At 47.0% G+C, this 21855-nt stretch overlaps 1 long non-coding RNA gene across 5 annotated transcripts in view; it reads left to right on the top strand.

Moving 5' to 3' along the window:
- The first annotated feature begins 2854 nt into the window (after window positions 1–2854).
- Window positions 2855–21855, top strand: part of LOC132382281 (uncharacterized) — a 48017-nt gene continuing 29016 nt past the window's right edge. For 2 of the 5 annotated variants that reach the window (XR_009508267.1, XR_009508264.1), the window contains exons 1-2: window positions 8771–9400; window positions 11858–12018. This is a non-coding gene — a long non-coding RNA (uncharacterized LOC132382281). The other 3 variants (XR_009508268.1, XR_009508265.1, XR_009508266.1) reach the window with 3 other exon arrangements.

Below are 21855 nucleotides of genomic sequence, written 5' to 3'. Positions count from 1 at the left end.
GTTGTTTCGTTTGGCTGTATACATGTACAGAGGAATGTTGCTTTGTTTGGCTGTATACATGTGTACAGAGGAACATTGTTTCGTTTGGCTGTATACATGTGTACAGAGGAACGTTGTTTTGTTTGTAAACATGTGTACAGAGGAACATTGTTTCGTTTGGCTGTATACATGCACAGAGGAATGTTGCTTTGTTTGGCTGTGTACATGTGTACAGAGGAATGCTGTCTCATTTGGCTATATACATGTATATGATTGAATGATAATAAACTGAACTTGATGCAGGTGGAAGTATTCTGTAAGATCCAGCAGAGGCCACTCTTGTAACAGTTGTGGTGAAGTATCAGGTAGTCGGCCCAAAGCATTAACTTGCACCCAGTGTGAGAGCTGCCCTTAAACTGAATTCAGTGACTGCTCTGCAACTTAATTCAAAATCATCATAACTACTAAACTGAGCTGAAGATCAACGCGCCATCAGCAATATTAGGAGCAAAATTTCTTTGAAATAATTTTTATCCTGTTAGCTGCAATCTGCTGATTAGCGGAGCTGAACCAAATTGCAAACAATGATAACCATTGTCAGGAGACGAGCTGTAACTATCGCCTTACATTGAAGTCAACATCAAAGTAGATTTATTATCAAAGTCCGTATATGTCACCATGTCCGACCTTGAGATTCATTCTCCTGCAGGCATTCACAGGAAAATAGAGAAATACAATAGAATTTGTAAAAAACTATTCAGGAACAAAACCTGATGAACAACTCATGCAGAAGACAAACTGAGGAAATAAAAAAATAAATAAATCAGCAAAACGGCAGACAGATAGATAGATAAAGAAAGAAAGAAAGAAAGAGATGGATGAATAGATAAAAGATAAATAAGTAATTAATATGGAGAACTTAAGTTGTTAATGAAGTGGATGGGTTGTGCGAACAGTTCAGTGTCAAGGTGAGTGAAGTTATCCCCTCTGGTTCAACAGCCTGGTGGTTGAATAATAATGACTCTTCTTGAACCTGTTGTTTTAGATCTGAGCCCCCTGTACCTCCTACTTAATGGTAGCAGTGAGAAGAGAGCATGGCCTGGTTGGTGGGAATCCTTAATGATGGACGCTGCTTTCTCGAAGCAGCGCTCCTTGTAAATCTGCTCAATAGTGGAGGGGGTGGGTAGGTGTCCCCAGTGTAAGTCCCTTTATGAGGAAGTTCTTCCCATTCACCTTAGGGATCTGGAGTGGAGGCTGCTGCATAGAGCGGTGCCCTGCAATAAGTTCTTTAGTTTGTACACGGATCTCCCAGTCGCATGTCACTTCTGCGGGCTGGAGGAGACTGTACGTGGAGTGTGTGAGGCTGCGGCCCCTTTTTGGATATCTGTGTGGGCTGCTTCTCACCTTCCAGTTACATTTTAGCCCCACCCTATTTATATACGGACATCAGTAAGGAGGGGGCATGGAGGGATGAGGATGTCCTTGTTAACTTGCCCCTGGGGCTGGCGAAATCATCCGTGGGTCTTGGAAATGGGTGGTGGAGAGATCTGGCTGGACAGACTGCCTGGCAATGTTTAGGGGGTATGTTCGTGCCTGGGTAAATATCAAGAGGGAACGCACGCTGTCCAATGCAACCATAGAGGCATTCTGGGACCATTGGGCTCCAAGGGGGGGGGGGGGGGTTAGCGCCATCTTTGACAGAGATGGAAACAGTTTAGTTTAATGTTGTTTGTCTAGTAGTAGTGTTGTAATTGTGTTAGTCACTGGTTTGTGTATATTGTAGCACTGAACAAAATGTTGGAGAGGGCTATACCTGTGCTGGACTGGGCTGTATCCACTACTTCTTGTAGACTTCTCGTTTTTGGGCATTGGTGTTTCCATACCAGGTTATGCCAGGTCATCACCTCAGGAAGACAGTTCTGCAGACTAGAGGAGGCAGATGCTAGTTAGTGAATTGGTATAGGAAGGCCAAACCACACTGGATTTGCTCTTTTGTATCTCCTTGCTCTTTGTCCCTGTCTCTGTCTTTCTTTCTCTCCTTGTTTCTTTCCCCTTGTTCTGTTCTTGTAACGTTTAATAAATGATCACGAGTGATAAGTTTTATACCTCATTTTTGACTGCCAAAGAATCTCAGATCAAAAGCTTGAGGATCCAACAGAGGGATGTGAGCCGAATGCAGGAAATTGGGACTATGAGGATGGGCACTGTGGCCGACATCGTGTCATCCATTCAAATGGGCTGCATCCATGCAGTATTGTTGGGTTGTTGTGTGGCTTTAAGGGTAGCGGTGAGACAGGAGTCCGAGGTGATTGGTGGACTGAGGAGTGGTGAAAGGTAACGGTGGATGACAACATTCTAGGTCATAACTCTGTTGTTTGCTGCTGCATTAATAATACCTTAGTCATTCTGTATTTAAATTTCACACCTTTCCCTGTCACAAATTAGAACACAGAACAGTGCAACACAGACTCAGGCCCTTGGGCCGCAATGTTGTGACAAACCAATTAAATTAGTAATCAATTTGCTAACTAATCCTTTGAAACCCCTTTTTACCAGGCATCTCTAGTGTTATGTACCCCTAGGGTTCATTTTTCCTGTGGACTGTCACTTTAAAATGCAGGGAGAATGAGACTGACTTCTGGACACTGTTTGAGGGGAGGGAGGAGAGAGAGGAGAGAGAGAGAGGAGAGAGAGAGAGGAGAGAGAGAGGAGAGAGAGAGGAGAGAGAGAGGAGAGAGAGAGGAGAGAGAGAGGAGAGAGAGAGGAGAGAGAGAGGAGAGAGAGAGAGAGAGAGAGAGAGGAGAGAGAGAAGAGAGAGAGAGAGAGAGACTATTTGATGGACAATTGATGTTATGGTTTCTCTGCAGCTTGTTCTGAATGTACAAGGTCACGCAGACACACAGAGTCAGCGTCAAGATGGATTTGGTCAATGGAAGACACCAGTGAGTCGGTCGCTGGTTTAAGCTTTCAGTAGCCCAAAAGGGTGAGTTGAGATCGATCCAAAGCATTGATAAATGACTGTCTCTAAGTAGCCCGTGAGGGTGAGTTTGTTTCCATTCGGATACGTAAGTGTGATTGTCATTTAGTTAATCCACAGGACCGGGTTCTCGGGTGAGGGGAAACCTTTCTGAATACCACGTGTGTGTTTAGCCTTTGTCTGGGTGTGGCAGTTCACTGAAGAAAGGCACCCCTGTGGCAAATCACTGTTGGAGATATTTTGTATGTTGTGGAACTGGATAAGTGGCTATCACGTTGCGTGTGATTGGGGTAACTGTGTGGAATCTGCCGGTGTGTTGACCCTTGCCTGGCTGGTGGTTCCCTTGAAGATGCTCCACTTTGTGATAAGCTACTGTTGGTGATGATCCATATGTGGATTCTGTTTGAGTATCCTGTGGCCACCACTTTGAGATGTCCCGTAGCTGAACTCGGGTGTGGTACCACTTGTGATGAAAGGATATTTGTTGAAGCCCACTGTCGGTGATACTTTGTGTGTGGAGTGGATCAACTTCGGAGATAAAGCCTACTGCTGTTGTTATTTTGTGGAATCTGTAGAATATCGACATAATTGCCTTCTCACAACACTTGCCTTTGGATAACAAACATCTCACATTAATTAACCTATACATCTGAACTGAACTTTTCTTACACATCATCATAAGATTGTATCACTTACCACCTGAGCCTGAATAAATTTGGGCACTTTATTTACACCAATATACGCATAACACCATTAGCTCCTGATCTGCCTGGATTAAGTTACTGTATTATGTAGTTACTAATAGTGTTTTTTTAGCAGCAAAACCAGACTCCAGGTGTGTTCTATTGTTGCTGATTCTTTTACAGGGTTGCGTGTACGTGACACTAGAAACACGGCTGGTTAGCCCCTCGTTAACAAGCTAATGGATTCAGTGGTGAGAAAACCACTTTTTTCCAACTCTGTCTGGTGATACGACTTGAGTCCCACCAGATCAGGAGAGCTGGGATGTTCTGACTAGCCACACCCCAATCTGAGGGAATACTGTGTAAGTGATGCCCACTTGCAATTACCCGTCAGCAAGAAATAACAGATCGTACCCTGCATATAATTATAAAGGAAGTATATTTACAAATGTCAGCTTTATCAAAATTAGCAGGAAAAGAAAAAAATTAAAAGGGCCCATTACAGCTCACCCAGTCCAAATGTGCTCGTAAGTTTGAGCTCATTTTGAAGTTGTCTTTAACTCACTCACTGGACTCACGGTCTACATGAAAGCACACACCACCAATTTCACGCGAAATCCATCTCGAACAAATGGGCTCCCCCACGGGAGTATCGGTCCTTCCTCCTTGAAGCCATTCATTTGCACAAAGCACCTCGTGCAACAGGGAGCATCCTCAGCCAACTTCCCTTCTGCCTGCTCCCAACTCCTGGCAAAAAGAGTTCGACCCACACCATTGTCCGTCACAAAAACCCAGCATTCTCTAGAACCTTCTCCCAATCCCGCCATCCTGATTGAATGACACTACATTCCTAAGCTTGAACATCACAGCCCCTTATCTTCAGCTCAAACAGGCTGAAAGCAGAACAGACTGCTCTTACAGAACAGCTAAAGTGAAATCCCCGCAGCACAGCAGTAAAAATCTTAATCAGGATGTTACACACTTATGCCTACATAATGCCCATATCCCTCCATTTCCCTCACATTCCTGTGCCTAACCAAACATCTCTTAATATTCCCTAATGTATCTGCCTCTACCACCACCACATTCCACCAACACGTTCCAGGCACCCACATCTTTCAAATTATGCCCTTTCACTTTAAATGCATGCCCTCTGATTTAAACCTTGTCATGAGGGTGTGAGTTCCCTTGTGCTGTGGACCAGAGCAATTCAGCCTTTGCCCAGTTCCCTGAACAAACTTGGTAGCAAATGGAAAGGTAAGAGCTCTCTGTCCCTGAGCATTGTACCAGAGAGAAATAGGCAAACGTTTACAGACGACGTGTACAACAATGAAACTGTGAGCCAAATATAGTTTTGGGTGAGGCTATCTAGAGTGGTTCCTTAAGGTTATTCTAGTCGGGGGTGATAGTGGGGACAAGCTCCCACAACCTAATAAATGCTCCCAATTGATTGGGTCCTCAGGCTTCAGTACCTCCTTCCTGATGGTCATAATGAGACGAGTGCAAGTCCAAGAAGGTGAGTGTCTTTTGTGATGGATGCTGCCTTGTTGAAGATGTCCTCAGTGGTGGGGTGGGTTGTGTCGGTCATGGAGTTGCTGGCCTCTGCCGCCTCTGATGATCCTGTGCATAGGAGTCTTCGTACTAGGATGTGATGCAGTCAGCATGCTCTCCACTGTACATCCACAGAAATTTGTAAGAGTCTTTGGTGATGTACAAAGTCTCCTCAAATCCTGTTCTGTTGAGCCTTCTTCATGATTGCTTCACGATGTTGGGCCTAGGACAGATGTTCTGATGCCCAGGAACTTGAAGCTGCTCACCCTTTTCACCACTGACCCCTCAATGACTGTACTCATGACTTCCCCTTCATAAATTCCAGAACAAAGCAAAAACAGACAGATCAAGATCCTTAGAATACAGTACTTCATTCTGGTCTAAAGCTCATTAAAAATGCATTGTGTAGAAAAAAATTCATGAGATCTGAAAGGCTATAATCAGCTGGAAAAACTAAACAGGTTGGAGATCTAGACACAAAATTTTGTTTGTGTTGCCCGGACTTTCCAGCATCTGTAGAATTTCTTCTGTTCAAGTTGAAAATCTTTTCTTCTCTTGAAGTGAAATAGCCCTCCATAATAACAATGCTGGAGAAACTCAGCTGGTCAGGCAGCATCTATAGAGAGAATAAACAGTCAACGTTTCAGGCCGAGACCGTTTGTCAGGACTGGAAAGGAAGGGGGCAGAAGCCAGAATAAAAAGGGGAGGGGAGGGGAAGTAGGAGAAGCTGACAGGTGGTAGGTGAAGCTAGGTGAGAGCGAGATGGGTGATGAAGTAAGAAGCTGAGAGGTGATAGGTGGAGAAGGTAAAGGGCTGAAGAAGAAGGAATCTGATAGGAGAGGAGAGAAAGGGAAGAAGGAGAGACAACAGTGGGAGGTGGTACGTTATGAGAAGGGGTAAGGGCTAGATTGGGGAAATCAGGAAGAGGGAAGGAGGAGGGGGAAATTACTGGAAGCTAGAGAAATTGAGGTTCATGCCATCAGGTTGGAGGCTACTTAGATGGAATATGAGGTGTTGCTCCTCCTCCCTGAGGGTGGCCTCATCATGGTAAAAGAGGAGGTCATGGACCGACATGTCAGATATGAATTAAAATGGTTGGGCACTGGGAAATCCAACCTTTTGCAGTGTCTGTGAAATGCCTCAGTCAGGTACCCACAGAGACAATAAACACATTTGTCGGGAAATCTGAAATACAAGGCCATAAATAAAAGATAGCCAATAACTAATCCAAGGGGGAATGTAAGACAGAGGCACAACCGAAGTAGGTCACAGATCCCTTTGAGGCTGCTCCACATTTCAATAGCTGATCCTCGTCATTGCTAATTAACTACACCACTCTGACTCGCTTCTCCATCAGATTTCAGTTACTTGTGCACAAGGACCATTGTCAGGGTCCCCACCACCAAGGACATGCTCTCATCTCACTGCATCCATCAGGCAGGAGGTACAGGAGCCTCAGGACTCACAACACCAACTTCAGGAACAGTTATTACCCCTCAACCTTCAGGCTCCTGAACCAGAGAGGATACCTTCACTCACCCCATCACTGAACTGTTCCCACAACTGATGGATTCACTTTCAAGGACTCTTCATCTCACATTCTTGATAGTTACTCCTTATTTATCTACAACTATTATTTTGTTTGTATTTCTTGTTTTTGTTGTCTTTTGCATATTGGTTCTTTGCCCAAGGTTCAGGAACATTTACTAATTATGTTATAGTGTAAGTAGTGGAATTGGTCTCCAGTTTCTAGTTTTTGGGGATGAACATCACCGAGGGGCTCCCTTGGTCAGTCAACACACCTCGATAGTAGGGAAGGCACAACAGTGACTATACAACCTGAGGTGCTTAAGGACAACTAATCTGACCAACAAATTGCTGGCCAACTTTCACTGATATGCAGTGGAGAGCATACTGACAGTGTGGGACTCCAGCTGCAGCAAAACAGATCACAAAGCGCTCCAACGGGTGACTGGGACAGCTCAGCACATCATTGGGACTTGGAGACAATCTACAAATCGTGATGCCTACGGCGTGCTTGGAACATCATTGAAGACCCATCCCATCACAGACACTGTCTGTTCAATCTCCTGCCATCTGGTAGGAGATTCAGAAACATCTTTGCCAAGACAGTAAGACTGAGAAACAGCTTCTTCCTGAAGGCTGTTGTGCAGCGGAATAATGCGACAACCCAGCTTGCTGATGGTCTGCAAGTGTTACGGACCATCAAAGTCACTTGTTGCATGTAAATATGGAATTTTTTTTAAAAATTAGGTCGTACTGCTTACATTGTTTTGCATGGACTGGAGTAACACCACCTTCTCATTGTCTTAAGCAACGACAATACAGCTCTACTCTATTCTATAGCGTGCACCCATAGTAATAGAAAATTGTATTTACTGTTAGACCTGCGGACAATCCTAATACTCTGTAATCAGGACCGATTCTGTTACTTAATTAACCCTTCTGTTAGCCACCATTTTGTTTTGCATATGTGGTTTTACCGGTAATCTCATCAACTGAGAATGAAAGTGCTTCCTCAGGAAGATCAACTTTGACTGGTGTCCTGGTGCACAGCACATTTTAATAAATCGCCTGTTACTTCAAGCACCATCTCCACGTGATCTTTCAGCCTGTTCCTATAAGTTTAGTTTTCCTTTGCCAGTTCAGTTATCCTGACAGGAATTGTGGTTCAGATTTCCAACCTGTACCAGCACCGGAAGAGCCTCAGTACAATCAGACACAACAAGACGAACAAACACCTGTGTGCAAAAGACAACTGTGTAATTACAAAAAAAGAACCAAAGTAATAATAATAAATAAATAAGCAATAAGTCAAGGACATGAGATGAAGAGACATTGAAAGTGAGTTGTGGGAACATTTCAGTGTTAGGCTGAGTCAAGGTGAGTGAGGTTATCCCCTCCGGTTCAGGAGCCTGATGGTTGTGGGGTAATTACTGTTCCTGAACTTTGTTCTGTGTCTCCTGCGGCTCTTTAAATCCTCACTAATTTCATTTGACACAAATGATGCATTTAACTGTATTGTGGCACTCTGGGGATGTGGTCGACTTATTGCTCTTGTTTTGAAAAGCGGTCGTGGTGTGAGGACTCAGTGGAATTAGGGAGAGATGTTAAAGTTCATTTATTTTAGCTCGGGTTCAGTCCCGAGTCTGTGTGCCATTCTGAATTAATAACCACCTCCCCCTTCTGTATGTGACTGAGCTGGTCCTTACTGAGTGATTCTGCTCTATCATCGTGCTTGTCCCAGTAAATACGGCAGTTGACATAAATAAGCTTTTCTCGTCTGTCGTCATGGACTGAATGCTCTTCACACTGGTTCCAGGAGTGGGATTAGAAATTGCCAGCGAGATTGAAGGGCCACAACATCAGATGGAGCGCCTTAAAATACAGGGAATAAGTTGAGGGACCTCCCCCACACCGGGCTTCTGAAGATGGGAAGCCAACCCAGAGGGAGAGCTGGGAACTGAGCATTGTGCCTTCTCAGGGAACCCCGATGGGACAAGCATACCCAGGTGCCCCAACCCAGGGTACATAGTGGAGTGCAGCCCCTGCCAGGGAACCCAAGATGCATCAGCCATGGGAGGCACCACCAATGCTACTGGCCGCCTGGAACCTTACCTGGAGCAGGTCAAACTTGCCGCATGGCAAAACGGGTGGAGCCCCAGCAAGACGGCGGTGTAACTTGCCCAGGTACTGGAAATGGATGCCGTGCAGGCCCTCCTCAACCTCATGTGAGCTGAGCAGTGTGGCTACAGGGCCCTCGTAGCGACTGGAGTGGCATTTTGAGCAGAGGCCATTGGATGCAGCAATGAGGGAAGAACGGGGCAGCAGACAGCGCCATGTGGGAGACAGCCTGGGGGCATTTACGGCAGATCTCAGCTACTGTGCTCAGCGTGGCTACCCCCAGTTCCCTCCCCCGGCCCAGGAGGAGCTTGCCCTCCACGCCTTTGGTAGTGTGTTCGCCGGACGTCGCCATCATCACTGGCTGAGGCAGAGAGGGCAGATGCAATTTTATCTTTCAAGGTGTCCTGGCGTCACCCATGAGTCCGGGCATGTGTTACTGAGGAAACTGATGAGGAGGGGCCGACCAGCTCTCTTTGCTCCCAGGCCTGCCCGCACCTGCCGCACTCCAGTCCGGCACAGCCATCAGGAAACGCCGAGGCCTCCGGCCGGACCATTTGGATGAAGAGTAAGGCTGACACTTGGACTGGGCAGTGGGGGAGCGAGGTGTTGGCCATCCCCAACTCGGACCAGTCACCCACCCCCGCCTGGGTGGACACGACGGCGATGAGAGGGAAGGGGTGGCAGCGCACCGCAGTGGGGAGGTCGGCATCTTGGGACCCGCTGCCCCGCCGGGGGTAACACGCTGCCCTCGGCGCTGAAGCCGTGGCGTTCCGGCAGGGCAGCTGCAGCACCCGCCCCGAGGGGGTGGATCAGGACCAGCGGCGGGGGCTGAGGCAGACCGGCCCGGCCCGGCCCGGCCCGGCCCCGGTGAGCCTGGGACGGTGGGGAGGGGTCTGCACCCTGGATGCAGAGCGGTTTCCCACTGCGGGTGGCTCCCCCGGGGCTCAGTGCCACGTCGCTGCGGTCGGGGATGCAAAGACGCCGGGCAGCTTCTGTCAGCCTGGGTGCGGGAAGGTTCGTGCACTGCCACGACGCCTGCGAGTTCCGGGAGGTACAAACTCCTTACAATCAGTGGCAGGAATTGAATCAGAATCAGGTTTAATAGCACCGGCATACATCATAAAATGTATTGTTTTGTAGCAGCAGTACATTGCAATACATAATATTTGTAAAAACTACAAGTTGCAATATATTATATAGTATATTAATATACTGTATATTAAAAATAATTGAATGAGTGATGCGAAAGGAGAGAAAGAAATCGTGAGGTAGTGTTCATGGGTTCATCGTCCATCCAGAAATCTGGTGGCAGAGGGGAAGAAGCTGTTCCTAAAATGTAGAGTGTGTGTCTTCAGGCTCCTGTACCATGTAAAGCATTACACTAACTGCTACACCAGTTGCTGCTGTATCACCTGCTTACTGTAGAGTGCCCAGTGAACCAGAGGCACCTGGGAGAAACTGAACATAAACATTGAAATGCTAACCGACAAACATAACAGCTTAGAATTAGTAATAATGAGGATATGATGATTTCTGCAATTGAGTTTGGCTTATTGTAAAATTCTCAAGGAAGCTTGATTGACAGTGTGTCTCTATTGTTGACCACATCGATGGCTCCTGAGGAGAGATTGTAAAGAGCACCAAATTTCTTGGTGTTCACCTGGCGGAGAATCTCACCTGGTCCCTCAACACCAGCTCCATAGCAAAGAAAGCCCAGCAGTGTCTCTACTTTCTGCGAAGGCTGAGGGAAGTCCATCTCCCGCGCACCCCCCCCCACCCCCCCATCCTCATTCTACAGAGATTGTATTGAGAGCATCCTGAGCAGCTGCATCACTGCCTGGTTCGGAAATCGCACCATCTCAGATCGCAAGACCCTGCAGTGGATAGTGAGGTCAGCTGAGAAGATCATCGGGGTCTCTCTTCCCGCCATAACAGACATTTACACTACACGCTGCATCCGCAAAGCAAACAGCATTATGAAGGACCCCACGCACCCCTCATACAAACTCTTCTCCCTCCTGCCATCTGGGAAAAGGCACCGAAGCATTTGGGCTCTCACAACCAGACTATGTAACAATTTCTTCCCCCAAGCTATCAGACTTCTCAATACCCAGAGCCTGGACTGACACCTTACCGCCCTATTGTCCTGTTTATTATTTATTGTAAAGCCTGCACTGTTTTGTGCACTTTATGCAGTCCTGGGTAGGTCTGTTGTCTAGTTGTTGTTGTTTTTTACGTAGTTCAGTCTAGTTTTTTGTACTGTGCCATGTAACACCATGGTCCTGAAAAATGTCTCATTTTTACTATGTACTGTACTTAGCAGTTATGGTCAAAATGACAATACAAGTAACTTGACTTGACTTGACTTGTTTCAGAGAAGCTTGTGGATTTCACAGTGAACAGACCACGGCTGTTGTCAGCTCCCCTGAATATATACCTGGTGGCCACTTCATTCAACACCTCTTGTACCTAATAAAATGGCCACTGAGGGTATGTTTGTGGTCTTCTGCTGCTGTCTCCCATTCACTTCAACGTTTGATGTGTTGTGTGTTCAGAGGTGCTGTCTCTGTTGCAACGTGTGTTTATTTCAATCCTTGTCAGCTTGAACCAGTCTACCATTCTGTTCTGACATCTCTAATTAACAGGGTGCTTTTGCTCACAGATATGCCAATCCCGAGGTAATTTTTGTTTTGGACCATTCTCTGTAAACTCTAGAGACTGTTGTGTGTGAGATCAGCAGTTTCTGAGATACTCAAACCACCCCATCTGGCACCAACAATCATTCCACAGTCAAAGTCACTTAGATCACATTTCTTCCCTGTTCTGATGTTTGGTCTGAACAACAACTGAACCTCTTGACCACATCTGCACTGAGTTGCTGCCACAAGATTGGTGATTTGGTCTTTGCATTAATGAGCAGGTGTATAATATGTACCTAATAAAGTGGCCACTGAGTGTATGTTGGCTTATTGTAACATTCTCACGGAAGCTTGACTGACACTGTGTCTTTGTTGTTTCACAGAAGCTTGTGGATTTCACAGTGAACAGACCATGGCTGCTGTCAGCTCCCCTGAATATACTAGATCTCACACAAAGGCATCAGTCACCTCGACCTGGTTCCTGCATCTTGCTGCAACATTGCACACAGCTGTAAGATTCTGTTTCTGATGCTCATTCTGAAAGGTAACAGAATGCTACCATTTATTGCTAGTGTTGAAAGATGTGGAGGTTAATTTTCAGTTACAGTCTGCACTGTGGTGGACAGGAATGCTCCACACTGACTGGTCACTGGCACCAGCCTACCCAACATCAAGGGCAGATACACAGAAAAGAGCCAATAACATCTTAAAAGATCCCACCCACCCTGCTCATGGACTGTCTGTCCCACTCCCATCAGGGAGGAGGCTACGTAGCATCCACGCCAGGACCACCAGACTCAAAAACAGTTACTTTCCCCAAGCAGTAAGGCTGATCAACACATCCACCCACCAACCCACCCACCACACCCCCAACCACCACTACTTTATCATTTCCTGTTGGTCACCTTATGTACAGACACTCCTGTCCCTAGCATCACTTTATGGGCATACAATCAATCTATGTATATATATTTATTGTGTTCCTTATCTTATTGTGTTTTTTTTCTGCTGCATTGGATCCAGAGAAACACTAGTTCATTCCCCCTTACACTTGAGTACTGGAAATGACATTAAACAATTCTGAATTTTGATTCCTGAAACACCTTTGGTGAAATCAGTTCTGGAGTTCTTTTTTTTAGCATGTCGCTCCAGACAGTCAGCCATTCTCGTCTGGCGTGCGGTGTCAGGATTGGTCTCCTTTCGGAATAACCAGGTCACGATATGAACGTTCCTGACTCAACCCTTTTTACGAGGGTAAAACCAGGTCACGATATGAACGTTCCTGACCCGACCCTTGTATTTTTTACGAGGCCGAGTGGCTAGTCCGACGTTCAGCCCAGCTCGGATGGAAAGCGTGCTCGGGAGTGACTCGACTTGGATTCGAACTCGGGAGTCTTCGCTCCGGAGTCTGGCGCTGAAGCCATTGTGCCACCATCTAGCCTCTGGAGTACTGAATGTTGTTGATGCAATAGAAGCAGCTCAGGGAAGGTTTATTAGTCCAATACCGGGCATGGACAGCTTGTCCCAGGAGAATTTTGGGCAGGTTGGGATTGTATTGTCATGTCTGATAGTAAAATAAAATAACTGGGCCCAGAACACATGCACTCTTATGACTCAGACGATTTTATTTACCTGTGCACAAAGAGAACAGCATGGCCCTGTCACACACACACTGTTCTAGAGGACATAAAACTCCCATTTTTATACAGAGTTGGCTTATCATTTACAGATATTGACTATTGAATAAATTCCACATTGTACGCTTGAATTCCTGATTTGCAAGATCAGTCGCCTTTCACAGCCGGCATGTTAAAAGTCATTGGAAGTGAGAAGCTGACAACCAATGACTCCTTGAAGTTAGTAAAGCAATTGCCCCTTAGTTATTTCACATCCTTCCGTTATTCTTATCCCATCAGTCTTTGGCACTCCCTACTATGTTCTTCCAGGTCGATTACACTCTGCCACGAGTCATTCTGGCCGATTGTCTGCAGCAAGCAAGTTTAGATCCGGCAGTCTCATTGACTACAACCAGTAGGAATTTCACCCTAAACATTGGCACTGTAAAGCCTTGCGCTAAACGCTACATTACCATGCCGCCATTAGAAAAACGCCCGAGCTACACAACCCCTCCTTGTAGCTTGGGTTCCCTGTCTCATGCCAATATACTCTGGCGCTGCATTTCCCCAACATCCACAAGATCAAAACTGTTGTGTGTTTAATATTTCAGTAATGTTTGAGTAATATTGTGAATATATTGTCTGATTAAGCATATTTTGTTGTTTACAGATTGCATTCTATGTGTAAGAGTACATAAATCACACGACCATGTGACACGTGTGCGCCTCGCTTAAAGTAAAAACGAATTAAGACTTGTATCTCTCTGCTCCTTTATTTTCCTTTCAATTTGTTTTTATTGTCTGAAGTTCCAAAACGTAACAAAATCCCTTCATTATAAATCTCTCAGTACGGTCATGAGTGAAATGTGACCCAGTACAGTGTTCAGATAAGACTGCAGAATTAATTTATTTATTTAGTGATAAATATGGGGCCAGCCCTCCTGCCCCTCAACCCACACTATCCAGCAGCTCCCGAGAAACCCAATCCTCCTCGCCCTAATCACGGGAGAACTTACAATGACCAAGTAACCTGCCTGGTATGCCTTTGGACTGTGAGAGGAAACGGGAGGGCCCAGAGAAGACCCAGGCATTCCAAGAGGAGGACATACTGAGACTCCTTATAGAACAGCGCCGGCACTGAACAACAAATTGCTGAACACCCTGAGTTGCGCGATGTTACCACAAAGCCCCAAGTACAATATCACAAGTATAAAATGATTTCTTATATTAAATATGATAAGATTTAGAAAATTCCAGTTAACCAAGTATCAGCATATTTCAAATAAATGAAATAATAATTTCCATTAGATCCAGTCTTCTTACACACAACATTGAACACTTCAGCACAGTACAGGACTGTCAGTCCACAATGTTGTGCTGACATTTTGATGTACTCTAAAATCAATCCTATCTTTCCCTTCTATATAGCCCTCCATTATTCTTTCATCCATGTGCCTACCTAAGGGTTTCTTAAATGTCCCTAATGTATCTGCCTCTACCAGCATCCCTGCCAGGTTTTACACACCTACCACTCTCTGTGTAAAAAAAATTATCTTCTTCCAGTCACTTTAAAGTTATGCCCCCTCATACGAGCCATTTCCACCCTGGGAGAAAGTCTGTCTCTCCACTCTATCTATGCCTTTTGTCGTCTTGTACACCTCTATCAAGTCAGCTCTCATCCTCCGTCTCTCCAAAGAGAAATGCCCTAGCTCACTCAACATATCCTCACAAGACATGATCTTTGATCCTGGCAGCATTCTGGTAAATCTCCGCATCCACTCTAAGGCTCCCACGTCCTTCCAATAATGACTTGACCAGAACTGAACACTCCAAGTCTAGTGGTTAGTGAGAGTACGGCGCAGGGTATTCTGGAGTTCAGAGTTCAATTCCCATGCCACCTGTAAGGAGTCTGTATCTTCTCCCTGTGACTGTGGATTTCATCCAGTTCCCTCCCAAAGTCCAAAGACATACCGATTAGCAGGCGAATTGGTCATTGTAGATTGTCCTGTGGTTAGGCTAGGGTTAAATAGGTGGGTTGCTGGGTGGGCCAGAAGGGCCTGTTCTGCATTGTATCTCTAAATAAATTAATTAATAAAGCAGTGTTTTAGTAACATTACCTCACGGCTCTTTTAAATCATTAACCCACTCCTACCTAAAGAAAACTGTACATTTTCATTGTTATCATTGGCTATTTGAAAAAAAAAATTAAGCTTGCAAATTTATTGAAGATTCAGCGTAATTAGCAGAATCACTTTGTACAAGGATAACCTTGATCTGCAGTGTATTTTTACAGTACGACTGCAGGGACACTGAACTTTCCAACATCTGATTTGGTTTGACTCATACTGAGTAAATGATGTATAGGTGTTAACAGGCTCCGTGGGTGTCCAAATCTGTGTTTCATTTTAAAAGCTCTGATTTTTCCAAATAAATTACTTAACGTAATGCAGGTTGGAATGTACTGTATGTACTAAACAGCCTCAATTTTCCTGTTGACCTGAACAGCTGAAATTGCTGACAATGTTCTTTCTTAAAGGTCGTTAACAGTCCTTGACAAAGTTGATTAATTAACTTATTTAGAGATACAGCCCGGAACAGGTCCTTCTGACCCAACAATCCGTGCTGCCCGGCAACTCACATATCTTCCCCTGGCCTAATCACAGGACAATTTGCAATGACCAATTAACCTACTGATCAGTACGGCTTTGGACTGTGGGAGGAAACTGGAGCACCTAAAGAAAGCTCACAAAGCCATGAGCAGAATTAGGCCATTTGGCCCATCAAGTCTGCTCTGCCATTACATTGTAGCTGATTTATTATTTCACTCAACCCCATTTTTCTGCCTTCTCTCTGTAACCTTTGATGACCTGATTAATTCAAGAACCTATCAACCTTCACCTTAAATATACCCAATGACTTGGCCTACACAGCTATGTGTGGCAACGAATTCCACAGATTCACCACACTCTGGCTAAAGAAGTTGCTCCTCAGCTCTGTCCAAATGGAAGTTTCTCTTTTCTGGGGCTGCGCCCTCTGGTCCTAGACTTCCCCATTGTAGGAAACATCCTCTCCACGTCCACTCTATCTGTGTCCTCTGGTCCTAGACTCCCCCACTATAGGAAACATCCTCTCCACATCCACTCTATCTGTGTCCTCTGGTCCTAGACTCTCCCACTATAGGAAACATCCTCTCCACATCCACTCTATCTGTGTCCTCTGGTCCTCGACTCCCCCACTATAGGAAACATCCTCTCCACATCCACTCTATCTGTGTCCTCTGGTCCTAGACTCCCCCACTATAGGAAACATCCTCTCCACATCCACTCTATCTGTGTCCTCTGGTCCTGGACTCCCCCCACTATAGGAAACATCCTCTCCACATCCACTCTATCTGTGTCCTCTGGTCCTAGACTCCCCCACTATAGGAAACATCCTCTCCACATCCACTCTATCTGTGTCCTCTGGTCCTAGACTCCCCCACTATAGGAAACATCCTCTCCACATCCACTCTATCTGTGTCCTCTGGTCCTAGACTCTCCCACTATAGGAAACATCCTCTCCACATCCACTCTATCTGTGTCCTCTGGTCCTCGACTCCCCCACTATAGGAAACATCCTCTCCACATCCACTCTATCTGTGTCCTCTGGTCCTGGACTCTCCCCACTATAGGAAACATCCTCTCCACATCCACTCTATCTGTGGTCCTAGACTCCCCCACTATAGGAAACATCCTCTCCATATCCACTCTATCTGTGTCCACTGGTCCTAGACTCCCCCCACTATAGGAAACATCCTCTCCACATCCACTCTATCTGTGTCCACTGGTCCTAGACTCCCCCACTATAGGAAACATCCTCTCCACATCCACTCTATCTGTGTCCTCTGGTCCTAGACTCCCCCACTACAGGAAACATCCTTTCCACATCCACTCTATCTGTGTCCTCTGGTCCTAGACTCCCCCACTATAGGAAACATCCTCTCCACATCCACTCTATCTGTGTCCTCTGGTCCTAGACTCCCCCCACTATTGGAAACATCCTCTCCACATCCACTCTATCTGTGTCCTCTGGTCCTAGACTCCCCCCACTATAGGAAACATCCTCTCCACATCCACTCTATCTGTGTCCTCTGGTCCTGGACTCCCCCCACTATAGGAAACATCCTCTCCACATCCACTCTATCTGTGTCCTCTGGTCCTAGACTCCCCCACTATAGGAAACATCCTCTCCACATCCACTCTATCTGTGTCCTCTGGTCCTAGACTCCCCCACTATAGGAAACATCCTCTCCACATCCACTCTATCTGTGTCCTCTGGTCCTAGACTCCCCCACTACAGGAAACATCCTCTCCACATCCACTCTATCTGTGTCCTCTGGTCCTAGACTCCCCCACTATAGGAAACATCCTCTCCACATCCACTCTATCTGTGTCCTCTGGTCCTAGACTCCCCCCACTATTGGAAACATCCTCTCCACATCCACTCTATCTGTGTCCTCTGGTCCTAGACTCCCCCCACTACAGGAAACATCCTCTCCACATCCACTCTATCTGTGCCCTCTGGTCCTAGACTCCCCCACTATAGGAAACATCCTCTCCACATCCACTCTATCTGTGTCCTCTGGTCCTGGACTCCCCCCACTATAGGAAACATCCTCTCCACATCCACTCTATCTGTGTCCTCTGGTCCTAGACTCCCCCACTATAGGAAACATCCTCTCCACATCCACTCTGTCTGTGTCCTCTGGTCCTAGACTCCCCCACTATAGGAAACATCCTCTCCACATCCACTCTATCTGTGTCCTCTGGTCCTAGACTCCCCCACTATAGGAAACATCCTCTCCACATCCACTCTGTCTGTGTCCTCTGGTCCTAGACTCCCCCACTATAGGAAACATCCTCTCCACATCCACTCTATCTGTGTCCTCTGGTCCTGGACTCCCCCCACTATAGGAAACATCCTCTCCACATCCACTCTATCTGTGTCCTCTGGTCCTAGACTCCCCCACTATAGGAAACATCCTCTCCACATCCACTCTGTCTGTGTCCTCTGGTCCTAGACTCCCCCACTATAGGAAACATCCTCTCCACATCCACTCTATCTGTGTCCTCTGGTCCTAGACTCCCCCACTATAGGAAACATCCTCTCCACATCCACTCTGTCTGTGTCCTCTGGTCCTAGACTCCCCCACTATAGGAAACATCCTCTCCACATCCACTCTATCTGTGTCCTCTGGTCCTAGACTCCCCCACTGTAGGAAACATCCTCTCCACATCCACTCTGTGTCCTCTGGTCCTAGACTCCCCCACTGTAGGAAACATCCTCTCCACATCCACTCTGTGTCCTCTGGTCCTAGACTCCCCCACTATAGGAAACATCCTCTCCACATCCACTCTATCTGTGTCCTCTGGTCCTAGACTCCCCCACTATAGGAAACATCCTCTCCACATCCACTCTATCTGTGTCCTCTGGTCCTAGACTCCCCCACTATAGGAAACATCCTCTCCACATCCACTCTATCTGTGTCCTCTGGTCCTAGACTCCCCCACTACAGGAAACATCCTCTCCACATCCACTCTATCTGTGTCCTCTGGTCCTAGACTCCCCCACTATAGGAAACATCCTCTCCACATCCACTCTATCTGTGTCCTCTGGTCCTAGACTCCCCCCACTATAGGAAATATCCTCTCCACATCCACTCTATCTGTGTCCTCTGGTCCTAGACTCCCCCACTATAGGAAATATCCTCTCCACATCCACTCTATCTGTGTCCTCTGGTCCTAGACTCCCCCCACTATAGGAAACATTCTCTCCACATCCACTCTATCTGTGTCCTCTGGTCTTAGACTCCCCCACTATAGGAAACATCCTCTCCACATCCACTCTATCTGTGTCCTCTGGTCCTAGACTCCCCCACTATAGGAAATATCCTCTCCACATCCACTCTATCTGTGTCCTCTGGTCCTAGACTCCCCCACTATAGGAAACATCCTCTCCACGTCCACTTTCCTCGACTTCTCAATATTCGATAGGTTACAATGTGATCTCCCCTCATTCTTAGAAACTCCAGTGAATACAGGCCCAGAGCCATCAAGTGCTCCCCATATGTTAACCCTTTCATTCCTGGGATCATTCTTCTGAACCTCCTCTGGATTATCTCCAATGCCAGCACATTTTAGTTAAGGGGCACAAAACTGCTCACAATACGTCATGCAGTCTTACCAGTGCCTTATACGGCCTCAACGTTTTTGCTTTTGAACTCTATTCCTCTTGAGAAGAATGCCAACATTGCATTTACCTTTCTCACCATGACTCAACCTGCAAGTTAACCTTTAGGGAATCCTGCACGAGGACTCCCAAGTCCCTTCGCACTTCTCATTTTTGAATTTCTCCTAATTTAGAAAATAGTCCACACCTTTATTCCCTCTACCAAAGTGTAGAGAAGTTACTTTCTGTAATATCACATTTTATACGAAGGGCTTCAAGCTGCAGTTCCAGTTCCCTAACACAATTTCTAAGAAGCTGCAGCTTGATGCACTTGATGCAGATGCAGTTATCAGAGTCTGGAGACTGGAGACTCACAAATTTCCCACATCTCACACAACGAACACATGACTAATACTACCACTGGGTCCATTCTCAGTGCACTAGCTATGTACTAATAGAGAAAAGATATTACTGGAAACTTTCTTCCTAACAGTACTCACTTAGAATCTCTGCCTGTGCTTTCCCAAGCCTGCTGAACCAAAGCTGGCCCACTCTAACACTGGCCCACTCTAACACTGGCCCACTCGAACACTGGCCCACTCTAACGCTGACCCACTCTAACACTGGCCCACTCGAACACTGGCCCACTCTAACGCTGACCCACTCTAACATTGGGCCACTCTAGCATTGGCCCACTCTAACGCTGGCCCGCTCTAACACTGGCCCGCTCTAACGCTGGCCCGCTCTAACGCTGGCCCCTTCTAACGCTGGCCCGCTCTAACACTGGCCCACTCTAACGCTGGCCCCTTCTAACGCTGGCCCACTCCAAGACTGGCCCGCTCTAACGCTGGCCCACTCTAACACTGGCCCGCTCTAGCATTGGCCCTCTCTAGCATTGGCCCACTCTAACACTGGCCCACTCTAGCATTGGCCCACTCTAACACTGGCCCACTCTAACACTGGCCCGCTCTAACGCTGGCCCGCTGTAACACTGGCCGGCTCTAACATTGGCCCGCTCTAACACTGGCCCACTCTAACACTGGCCCGCTCTAACACTGGCCCACTCTATCACTGGCCCGCTCTAACGCTGGCCCGCTCTAACGCTGGCCCCTTCTAACGCTGGCCTGCTCTAACACTGGCCCGCTCTAACGCTGGCCCGCTCTAACGCTGGCCCCTTCTAACGCTGGCCCACTCTAACACTGGCCCACTCTAACGCTGGCCCACTCCAAGACTGGCCCGCTCTAACGCTGGCCCACTCTAACACTGGCCCGCTCTAGCATTGGCCCTCTCTAGCATTGGCCCACTCTAACACTGGCCCACTCTAGCATTGGCCCACTCTAACACTGGCCCACTCTAACACTGGCCCGCTCTAATGCTGGCCCGCTGTAACACTGGCCGGCTCTAACACTGGCCCGCTCTAACACTGGCCCACTCTAACACTGGCCCGCTCTAACACTGGCCCACTCTAACGCTGGCCCGCTCTAACGCTGGCCCGCTCTAACACTGGCCCGCTCTAACGCTGGCCCGCTCTAACACTGGCCCACTCTAACGCTGGCCCACTCTAACGCTGGCCCGCTCTAACACTGGCCGGCTCTAACACTGGCCCGCTCTAACACTGGCCCGCTCTAACACTGGCCCACTCTAATACTGGCCCTCTCTAACACTGGCCCGCTCTAACACTGGCCCAGTCTAATACTGGCCCGCTCTAACGCTGGCCCACTCTAGCACTGGCCCGCTCTAACGCTGGCCCTCTCTAACGCTGGCCCGCTCTAACACTGGTCCACTCTAGCAATGGCTGCTCTGCTTACACATCCTTTCTTTTTATTGATCCCATGCTGATTTCAGCCTGCTGAAAGCTCCCAAGCTTTTTAAAAACTTTCTGCTGTGCCACCAGTGAATGACCTCTCACATTTCTCTCTTTGGATTCTGCTGTATCTTTGCTTTTTGGAGGCTTTTCTGTTCAAGGGCATTGGTATTTCCATGTCTTATTCTGGATGCACTGTAAAAAAAAATTCAGCTCATCCCTTTCAACCTTTGGAGATTGTTACGATGGTGGGTTGGCACTGAGTGCAGTCAGTAAGCGGAATTCAATTATCTGCTTGGCATTTACACTGATTTCAGGTCAGAGTAGATGGCTGATTGGAATTTTAACCAAGCCAGTTCCATCCAGCACAGCAGTGAGAGTTTTGAGTCGTTCTTCCCCTTAAGCCCATTAGCCTTACTGGGTGATAGGCTGATTACAGCCGCTAGCAGAGAGCTCTGTCCAGGGCCAGTCTTTCAAGTTTTCCCAGGTGTAGCCCATCAAAGATCCTGCCTCTCCCAGGGATGAGGTCCTTGGAGCTTCTGTTGGCGTTTCTGTAGCTCTGGGTTTTTATAAGATGGGATTACTGGCCCCATGCCCAACACCCCTCCTTTCACAGCAGGATCGGGACTGTCTATGACGGAGATTTTTTTTATTAGTTCCCATCATATTAATATCCAGGTTTTAAAGGGATTATTTTCAACAATCCTGATACCGCAAATCTACACAGACATCTTCATCGTCTGTTCCACAGGAT

Source organism: Hypanus sabinus, chromosome 27 (assembly GCF_030144855.1).
Source record: "Hypanus sabinus isolate sHypSab1 chromosome 27, sHypSab1.hap1, whole genome shotgun sequence".
NCBI lineage: Eukaryota > Metazoa > Chordata > Chondrichthyes > Myliobatiformes > Dasyatidae > Hypanus > Hypanus sabinus.
The sequence above is the reverse complement of the archived record's forward strand: the minus strand, read 5'-3'. Positions and strand labels throughout refer to the sequence as shown.